Source organism: Telopea speciosissima, chromosome 11 (assembly GCF_018873765.1).
Source record: "Telopea speciosissima isolate NSW1024214 ecotype Mountain lineage chromosome 11, Tspe_v1, whole genome shotgun sequence".
NCBI classification, from domain to species: Eukaryota; Viridiplantae; Streptophyta; class Magnoliopsida; order Proteales; family Proteaceae; genus Telopea; species Telopea speciosissima.
Window position 1 is genome coordinate 26,578,526 of NC_057926.1, and position 11,005 is coordinate 26,589,530.

The 11,005-nt window shown below is 38.7% G+C and overlaps 1 long non-coding RNA gene across 1 annotated transcript; it reads right to left on the reverse strand.

The window, feature by feature from the left end:
- Positions 1-3,211: 3,211 nt before the first annotated feature.
- Positions 3,212-3,722, reverse strand: LOC122646614. The gene is made up of 3 exons (XR_006330658.1): positions 3,678-3,722; positions 3,460-3,563; positions 3,212-3,334 (listed from the first exon to the last, which is right to left on the reverse strand). It is a non-coding gene; the product is annotated as an uncharacterized LOC122646614 (long non-coding RNA).
- Between the last annotated feature and the right edge of the window lie 7,283 nt (positions 3,723-11,005).

The window sequence follows — 11,005 nt, forward strand, 5'->3', positions numbered from 1 at the left end:
TCAGGTTTTCTTCTAGGGTCAATGCCTTCTGCAGAATTTTAGCATACGTAGTGAGGTTTAATAGTGAGATAGGACCTTTCAGCTGAGTATTCAGACCCCTCAAGAATTTCTTGACTTTCTTGGCTTCAATTTCAACGTGATCCGGGGCGAACCATGAGACCTCCTCACTTCTTTCTGTAGATCATTACCGAATCTGTCCCCTGTGTCAAATGTAGAAACTCAACCTCCTTCTTTTCTTTCATGCTATCTGGGAAATATCTCTCCTAGAAGGCTGCTAAAAATCGGCCCAAGTGATGATCCGGTCCGTTACTATCATAATCTCCCTGTGGGCCTGCCACCAAGTATGGGCCTCTCCGTGTAACATAAAGGTCGCACAAGAAACCTTTTGTTGATCCATACAATCCATAGCCATGAAGATCTTTTCCATCTCCTGAATCCATCTAGCCGGCCATAGGGCATTAGTGCCCGTCCCTTTGAAGTTAGGTGGCCCCTACTTCTTAAATCTTTCTAGTACACGACCATTATCTTCTCTCCTTGGAGTTTGTTGCTCCAGGTTGTTTTGCTGAGTATGCTGTGATTGTCCAGTAGTAGCTTGTGTCTCGATAAAGTGCATAAATGATGTAAACATCCCCATAAAAGCTTGAGGCGTCACTCCAACTACCAACGGTGGCTGTGGCGGTAAATTTTCAATGGGAGGATTTCCATCATTGGGTAGATTCCCATCAGTGGGTGATAGTGGCACAAACCCAGCTCGTGGTCTACCCCTACCACAATGATCAGATCTACAGGATGGCATGATACCTACCAAAACAAGGGACACAACAAAAAAAATCAACCACTCACCCCCCTAAGGTTGCAACTTATTTATTATTATTTTTTTTTTTAATTTTGCATCCTCCAATTATGTCCACTTAAGGTAACAATTAAGATTTTAAAATTTCAGAAGTTTATAACAGTGGAAGTTAATTTTTTATGAAACCTGACTTAGAGTTTTAAAACATAACAAAAAATCACATTAAAAAGGTTTTTCTAACTTAGGTTTCTATGTTCTCCAAAATCAAGCTCTAACTACAGGCAGATTCTGTCCAAGAATTTTAAAATAGTTAAAAAATGGGTTTCCCAAAATCAATTATATCTCTAATTTTTTTGGGATTAGTAATACTCCTAAATGTGTTTACAGTCTAAAAATCACCTCCAATTTCAACCTCTAAGTCTCTCTATGAACCATTTCTTTCTCAGTCTCTAGATTTTAATAGCAACTGTACAATTTGGACTGTAGAAATTATTTAACCTAACAAATCATTCTCAAATCAAATGAAATTTTTTGGAGATCCTCTACACATAATTTATTCCCATTAAATATTTCAGATCCAAATTTAACTCCAAAGTAGGTCAACCATCAAACTCAAAACCGGACTGCTGTTCTGCCCACTATAGAGAAATTTTCTAATTTGTAATATTCAAATTTGAGTTTCTAGGTTATTCTAAGTTCAATATCGGTGTCTAGGGTTCATATTTCTAATTCTTATTTCAACATAAACCGTTGGCTCTGATACCACTTTGTAACGCCCCCAAATCCATCCAGGAGTTTAGGTCGTTAACAGTCCACAAGATCTAACTCTTAGGGAAATAGGAATCGGAATGGGAACCAAATTTATAAATCTTCTGGTAACCTCAAAACATGATTTGCAGCGGAAGTCTCTAACCACATCCATTCAATCAATATAATAAAATTAAAGTCTCCAATAGTACTAAAAATTTAATTGACTATTATGTCGTCTCAAAACTCAAATTAATCAAAGTTACATGTCCTAAAATAATTTCAAGTCTAAAACAGAATTTAAATCAACTTCAAGATTCAATCCTAATGATGTCTCCTTCACAATCATAAGCTTCATCTTCTTGATTCTCCACTCAGGTCTGATCAATATCTATGGTCTCTCACAATCCGAAACATAATTGTGGTAAGTTTCGGGAAGAAACTTGGCAAGATAACATCTAAACCTCATACGAACATTTTAAAAAAAACGTGCATAATAACAAAGTTGGAAAAATATATACATAAAATTAGGGTTACTCATCCCTATAGAAAATTTCATAAAAACAACAACATCGCATATACATAATCAAGTACCAACACCATGCTTACACCTAACTAAGAGCATAACCACAATATCAATTTTAATTATGAACATGCACATCAATGTAATCACAAACACCTGCCTTGCACCGCACTACAAGCGCAGCTCACTCACCAAAGGTGAGGACAAGAAGTATGCCCCATACCGTATTGCAGGCTCATCTTTTCAATCACAATTCAATAAAAAAAAAAATCCATACGTCCATAAGCATGCAAAGGATTGTCATGTTGCCATAATCATGAAGAATATCATCATAACATCCTTCTCACTATATCTCATGCTATTATGACCATAAATCAATGAATTTTTCAACATAATTTTCTCAGATAAAGTTATTAAACACATGCTTGTAAAACTAGAATTTTAAAATCAAGAGAGGAGAATATTTTTAACATAAAATAAGCACAAAATATAGATGTTAACTCACTGGTTTGCTAAAAATCAAATTCTAAAGAAAAACTTGAAGGTGCTAATGGTGGAAGACCTCCCTCTTTTTTTTTTTTTTTTCTTCTCTTCTTCTTTTCTTTCTTTCTCTCTTCCTCTTTTTCACGATCTTGGCCTCTCTTTTTGTTTTTTTTTTTCACGTTTTCTCCCTATATGAATTTTTTTTTTATCTCTATCCCTTTACATGATTTCTTTCCCCCCTTTCCTATTATAACCTAATCACTCTCTCTCTCTCTCTTTTCCTATTACAATTCAACATTACAGCCCCTTTATTTTCTCTCTCACAAACTTGCTACAATTGCTCGGATTCTATTATTGAATTACTTCTAACAAGAGTTGATCCTTACGCCTCTTTAATTACTTTAAGATCGTAACCACTAGGCTAACAAGTTTACACATTTATATCCTTATAAATAAATATATTTAAATAAATGTTACATGACTAAGCATGGGGAAATAAATAAATAAATAAGCAATGCTACACTAATAAAATGCTAGTAAGGTTTTTTTTTACCTCTAGCGTGGTAATCAATCAAAATGCATCCATCATTAGTCCACCACTGGTATAGATTCTGCACATAAGGTGAAAAGTCTAAATTACCCTTATATTTTGGGTATGGGTATTACATCGGGCATGTCATGAAGGCCACAATCGAACCAGAAACCAACCGTACTCTCATTCCTGTTTGTGCCATCAGCCAAAGAAGGGGGAGAAATCCCCAAGTTCAGATCAAGATTGTGGATACTGCCTGCAGCATCATAAGCATTAGAAGTTGATCATGCATCAAGTCACAAAAAAGGACATATTGGATTTCCACGGTAGACAATGATCACAGTGTCCTGAGACTAAACACAAGAGTAGTGTTGATGCTACCTCCATTAGCCACCACAGGGACGATCTCCCCTTCATATGTACTCGGCTCAAAGTTGGTGGCTGCTTCCCTTCCATTGCATTTGATAGCTGCCTTGTCATAAGCTCTGAGTTCCAGAAAACCAAAATGGAGATTTGTGTTGGATGGAACCCAATTGAGATTGAGAATTCAGGGTAAGAAATTCAGAATCATGTCGAGTGAAATTCATGATCAATAGGACCTTGCTGCATCAATTTCGCTGTCGAATAACCCAAAATATATATACCTGTAAGAAAGCATCGTTTCTTACTGATGAAAATAGGGTTTACAAGGCTCCTTTTGTCCCACTTTTTTTTGGTTGAAAGTAGGTATCTCAGACAATAGAAATGTTTTACAGTATGAGATGTCCTTAAAAACTGGTTTTCGAGATCATGTGTAATCAGGTAGTTTATCTATAAATAGAAATAGATGATAGATAAAGCAACAGAAAAAAAAATTCAGTTTCAAGTTAAGGGATTCTCACTTCTTGCCTAAGAACTGCACCATTCGAGCTTCCCATTGACCACATTTATGCAGTGTCACGCCTCTGTATTTTTAGGCCCCCCTAGAGAATCCGGTGCTTTGGTGGCAAAGTATGTGCACAAATTCTTCCTTGGTCAGGTTCCTCATCTAAAAAGCAAGCAATAGAACACACGAATATAAGTTCACAATGACAATTCGTGTCTGCACAGCACTCTCTAAGCAATTGTCTACTCCAATTGCTAGCCGGAGAGGCTTGAGTTGTAGAAGAAGAAAGGAGAAGCGAGTGCAGCCGCCTGAGTTGTAGAAGCCTACTGGCGAAGAACAGCAAGGTGAATCATAAGCCACACCGAATACCGTTTTGCTTGCGGTGATGTAGACCTCAATCTTTTCTATGAGATAGAGAGAGAGAGAGAGAGAATGAGAATGAGATTGGGGAAGATGAAGGAGACGGTGGAGAGGGAAGGAGAAGAAAGGTTGGTAGAGACGATGAGCAACCTATAGATATACCAGCGATTCAGTGGATCGATCTTCTCTGTGGAACTGTAGAGAATGAGAATGAGGAAGATGAAGGAGAAGAAAGGAGAAGTGTTTGGTATACCATTGATTCAAGTATTAAATAAAGATTAAATAAATTAAAAAAATAAAAATTAAGATACTAAAAGGTACCAGCAATTTTATAAAAAATAAACAAAAAAGAGTAAAAGGGAGTGAAGGAATCGTGGTATTTAGTGGTATTTAAATAAAAATAAAGGGTAGAATAGGTAAATGAAAGATTTGCCACAATGTGCTTTTATATAATAGTATGATGTATGACACTATGCTTTGAGAATTCATTCTCAATGCTTGGATGTTAGAATCGGTCTTGGTGGGAGGAGTAGAAGAGGAAGCTTGGGTTTTTGGCTTGAAGATCCATCTTGATTGCTTACATGTTTGATATTTCTTCCAATTCCCTTACTAATCCATCATTAGGTAAGTTTTAAATCTGATTTTAGTTTAATTCTTCCATGGATTACTTCAATTCAGCCTAGGTGCTACTGTCCATGAGTTACTACAACTCAACTCTCCATTTCCTCTTCAATGCTTTCTATTCTTGTTGAGATTTGTAAAAGGCATGTATGATCCCTTTATCATACATGAAATATGGGCAAATTAACCTATAATAGGTGTTCATCCCTCCCTCTAAGCTCCTAGACCTGTTGCACTGAGTTTGGAAACCAAACTCAGCCAAAAAAAACTGTTGAAACCAGGCTCTGTTTTAGGGGCCAGCCCTTCAAAGGAGGTTGACCGGCCCGGCCCCCTGCAGAGCCCAGATTTTGGCCCAGTTTGGAGTGGTTTTGGGTGCTGGTCTCATGTAGTTTTTCTAACCTCTTGTGACAGTTTTGGGCCCTGCAATTATCTTGAATCTTCACTCTTTGAGTTGGATAGCTCTTGGTTGCTTGGCATTGATCCAAGACTCAAGATGAGTTGGGGCGTTGTTGCATGTTTGTATTTTGATGTTCTAGATGCTGGAATTATAGTAAATTCTCTGTTTATTACCCTGTTTACTGATGAATCTAATTTCTCATTAAATCAATCTTCTATCTAAATTCTATTTTAAGTTTCATACATGTTAACTGTTATAATTAATAGTATTAGATATGTGTTTACATTGAAAGTCCATGATGTCAACTACTGATTGATTATGGATTGTTCTATTAAATACAACTCTTATGAATGTATATGATACCGAAGTGGTTACGATGTGGTCAAGTAATTACATTCTTGTATGTGACCCTATGTTCTTGAGTGGACGTGTATATGGAACACGGTGCACTCTTAGACATAGAAAATTATCATTTAGAGCACATGGTTAGGATGGAAACCGCGAACTACAACCCTTACCAACAGGGGTTTAGGTGCTCGGTAACCAGGTACCTGGCGCTTAGAGAAAGGGATTAACCCAGGGTCAGGTGTACTTGGTTATCAGAGTCTGCCCAAAGGTTTGGTACAGGGTACCAAGCGTGGAGGTGGGCTCCTCGTGGTCTTGGCTAAGGGAGTGCAATGACGATAACGAAGAAGTGACCCAAAGCACTTCCCTAGTCATTGCTGTAGTTCAAACCAATGACTTAGTCTGCTTCTTAGGGGGATTAATAAAATGGAAACATACATGCATCATGTGATTGATATCGATACTTATATTTATTAGAATATATTGCATGCATCATTTGTATGTTCTGTGTTTCCCCCTCATTAGGCTCAATGGAGCTCACACTTGTGGAAAACCCTTTTTTAAGATGATTATGCAAGTGACAGACTGCCCGCGTGCAAGTTTGAGGATGATGACGATGAGGACTTCACAGAGCAAGAACTCGAGGAACATGACGGTTCTTGCTTCTGTGATCTGTGTGCCTTCTCCTAGACGGACCTAATGGTTTAGGCCATTCCTTTTGATATTTCTCTTTTTGAATATGTATAGAACTTTATATATGTAAATACACTTTTTGGATGACTGTAAATATGGGTTCTGGGTTACATAACTGAATGTACATATGCAAGTTTACCACATGGTCCTCAACGGACTTCTTTATAAATATTTAAGTTTTAGTATATTCCACTGCTTTAATTCTCTGTTTTTATATGCTTGGTAATTGTGTTACATTGAGCTTCCTGGCTAGGTTGGGTGCGAGATTGCATCGATTCACGCTACTCCTGGGTTGCCCAAGGCGGGGTGTGACACCAATGGTATCCTAACCCTATATGGATGAGAATTACTCCATTGAAGCCTTTTGATCCGCTAATAAGTATAGGAATAATGACACCATTGAAGCCATTAGATGATAATGAGTGAGCATCTAAGGAAGTAAAATACTGAACAATTTCACCAATCTCAGTACATTTGTTAATAATTGAAACTAATTTGAATAACCAAGAATCATAATTTACTAAAGAACCATTGTTTCAATATACATTTACACCAAACCATTTAACAGAGGATTAGAGAAGAGAAATCAATGGTTGTACAATACCAATTTCATACTTCTAAGTTGCAAACATCAAACCCCCATGAACACACCATCTTCTACCACTGTTTCAACATACATTTACACAAAACTATTTCATAGAGGCATAGAGAAGAGAAATTGATGGCTAAAACATACCAATTTCATACTTATAGGTTGCAAACATCAAAATCCCCCATGAACACACCATCTTCTACCACTATTTCAACATACATTTACACAAAACCAATTCACAGAAGCATAAAGAAGAGAAATCGATGGTTGAAACATATGTAAAGCTTCTCAAACTGTGATCTCTTGGAAACAAAGGTCTCAAATCATCATCTCTAGGAATACTAAAGCTTTTGATAAGATTCTCAAATTGTGATATCTTGGAAATGGAGGTCGCAAATCATCATCTCTTTCAAACATTCATAGCAAGAGGGACGAGAGGACAGTGAAATTTAAGCTTCAACAATCAAAACCCGAACTATATTTAGGGATTTCAAAATCCATTCATGCTCTTATCATGCATCTGTGTAATCGTTCTCCAAATAAATAACAAAGAGAGGAGAGGTACTTATCTGTGGTTTGCGAAATAAAGACAGAGAGCAGAGGTGGAACTAGCAGCTAGAGGTGACCGTCGAGTGGCGTTAGGTGTGAGCAGCAGCAAGGTAAGAGAGCAATGGCTATAAGAGACCAAAGCGGCAACATTAGGCAATAACAGGGGTAAGAGATGAGAGCAGTGGCGACTAGAGCTCTTCCTTGAGAGGAGAGCTTGGAGTGGTTGTCAATGGAAACCCTAGAGTGAAGTGAGGTTATATGATAGAGGCCTCCACCAAGTCCTTTCACCACTTTTTATTAAGGATGTAAATGGATATTCAAAAATCCGTATTCGAGCCACATTCGTATTTGTTTTGGAGAATCCGAATCCATCAGAAACTAATCAGATACGTATATGATAATCCCCTGATCTGATTGATTATTATCTTATTTTTATAAAGTTATAAGTTAAGATAATGTGATTCTTTTCCTAGATTTGCTATTGGTTTATATATATTGTTTTATACAATGTGATACATGGAATCACATATCTATTACAATAAATACAAGATAAAATCAAAAGTAAAAACGTAAGAAAATCAAAGACTAAGAAGAGTAGAAGAAAGGATAGTTGCTGAACTCTCAAGTCACAACCCTAACCCTCATCATAAAAACTGTAAAGATATCAACGGACAGTCGAAAATTCATATTCGATCTGTGTTCATATCTATTTAGGAGAATCTGTATTAAAAAAATCACTATCCGAAAATTATTCGAATCCGTCCGAAAACCGATAGGATATTATCCGAATCCGTCCGAATATAATCGGATACGAATATGATTATGTCACTATCCGACCGAATTCGATCCATTTACAACCCTACTTTTTATCAGGCTAGATATCAATAAAAATTGTTTCTGATTTTTTAGTTCATCAAAATGTTGCCTTTCATTTGGCCTTTAAAACTGTGTTTTTTTTTGGCCGGTTCATTCCCAAAAAAAAAAAAAAAAGATTGGTGAACATATCCATGTTAAGGTCTGTTTCTATTCCCCCAAAAAAAAAAAAAGAGAAAGTTCCCTGCGTGGGATGCAAGGGCCACACCTAGACATAGTGGGGGCAGAATGATCGCCCTACCCCCATGAATGGTGGAAATTCTGCCCCACAATGTGCCAGTTGTCACGCCCCCATCCCGATGTAAGATATTTTGTCACATAGGGGGTGACTGGGACAACACACATCATCCCAATACCTATTAGGATCACAGATACAGTGTCCCGAGCCACAGTCCACCCTGTCATCAATTGTGATAACAGCAAGGAACGTACCCAAATGGAATAAACCGTTCTAATCACAGAGTTAGCGGAAGTAAAATTAAATTAAATCGTGTGAAATTATAGAGCATCAATTCTCTAATGATAACACATAGTACACTTTCCATATTTGTAACCATTCAATCTCTCCTTATAAATAAACATACAGTTTATACATGATTGTGGAATGAATATAGAAATTAAATAATAAGTAATTACCACAAGGGCACCAATCTTGGGTGTACATCTACATCCAAGTCACAGTCACTGGCTCCACTTGATTCGCATCCAACGGTGCTCGTCAAGAGGTTACCTGCATATCAACTAAAAAGGGGTTGTGCAACAGGGTTAGCTACACTAGCTAGTGAGGGAGCAAAGGGGAATGTACATGCATACACACAAACAGTTTCAAGCAGAATGATGCATGCTAATGTTAGATTCATTTTTCACCTAGCATACAAATTCTATCGGTCAAGTGTATGCTACTGTGATAACTCGGGAGACACTGAGGGTCACTTAACTTATCGCCCCAATGAATCCTCAATTATCACAAGGGAGCTTACACCGGTAGAAACCATCCGATCACCCAGTGGTAGACCCCGATAGTCATCACTACCCCTGTCCTGACCTCTCCCACCTCCACAAACCACAGGTGCTCAGACTATCCAACACGTAAACCCCTCTTGGTAAGGGTCGTAGCATAAGGGAACAAGCATCCTAGCCACAGATACACTATATGCAAGTCCTATCATCCCGAGAGGTATTTTGGGTGCATCAACGTCTCATTCCATCTAGTACCTGGGTACCAACACAGCATGGGACATACAAATCAAGATGGCATATAACAGTTTTCATAATTAAATAAATTAGGGTTCCAACACCAGCACACCCAGCACCGTAGCTCGATACAATGGTGAGAATAATATCGCATTCATAACAGTTCACATTTGAGATAAAAGATGCAATGCGTACAATGCTTGTATTTACATAATAGCATGCTTAAGATTGCATATTATATATAGTCAAACCCAACAAAGTCACCCAGAACCCACTCACCTAACTCGGGTGTCACCCGGCGTGGTTGACATGAATCTCACCGGTGTACCAACTATCCATCTAGTTGAGTAGCCTAAAAATACAAAAGCAATCATTAAAGCATGTATAAAAGTGTCCCATGCTAGGCCCCCAAGGTTAAAATCAAGTTTCAACCAAGACAGCACGAGCGAACTCACGTACGGTTGCAGTAGAGGTGAGTCCATCCCTGACTCCGTTCAGGCCAAAAGGTGAAAACAGAGGGAGCGGATCCACGGACGAAACATCTTACTTGGATCCAGTTGTGCATCCGTTCGAGTTTTGAGATACACTCGACAGCGAGCGGATTAATGAGCGGATGTGTTTTCTTAGTCCGCCCCTGCATTCGGTCGATCCCTAAGACATACCCGAGAGCGAACTAACCCACAGGTGGATGCAACAGAGTGAATCCGTTCCTTCATCCATCCAGGTCATTTCACAGGGATTATTCTTGGGCAGAATGATGGACGGTACCACGATTGGTGGATCCGATCGTGCGTCCTCTAGTAGTCTTTTCCAAGATTTCAAAGGGCTTCTTCTCCAGCTTGAAACTTGGAGCACCCTAGCACTTTAGGGTCATGGAGGGGGTGTCTAAGCCTCCCTAGGGTCACTATAACCTAGATTCACCTCATGGATCCAAGATCCCACAAAAGGTTTGGTCTCAATTTGGTCCAAGGGTAAGGTTTCAAGGTCCAAAACAAAAGGTTCACCAACAATGGCTGCAATGCGGCACTTATAGGTCTTCAATGGGGTTTGGTCAGAATCATTTGAGCTCCAAGATGGGACCAACCATCACCTTGAGTCCCAAATGGAACCCTAAGTTAGCCCAAGCTCAAGGAAATCTATAAAATGAAAAGGGAAATGGAGGAGAACCAAGTTTCAGGTCTTACCTTGGTGGGAGGAGCTCCAATTTCGGCCCTAGCTAGTCTTGAAGAACCACCACTTCTTCTTTCAACCATCCTCTCCATCTCTTCTCCTTCACCTTCTTCTTCTCCCTTTGTCCGGTCAACAAGAGGAGGAGATGTGGGGCAGCCAGCCATCTTGGCATAGCTCCCATCTTCTTCCCTTCCCCTCCTATTCCTCTCCTACTTCTACTTCTTCTTCTTCCTTCCTCCTTCTCCTCCTTCTCTTATCTCTTCTCCTC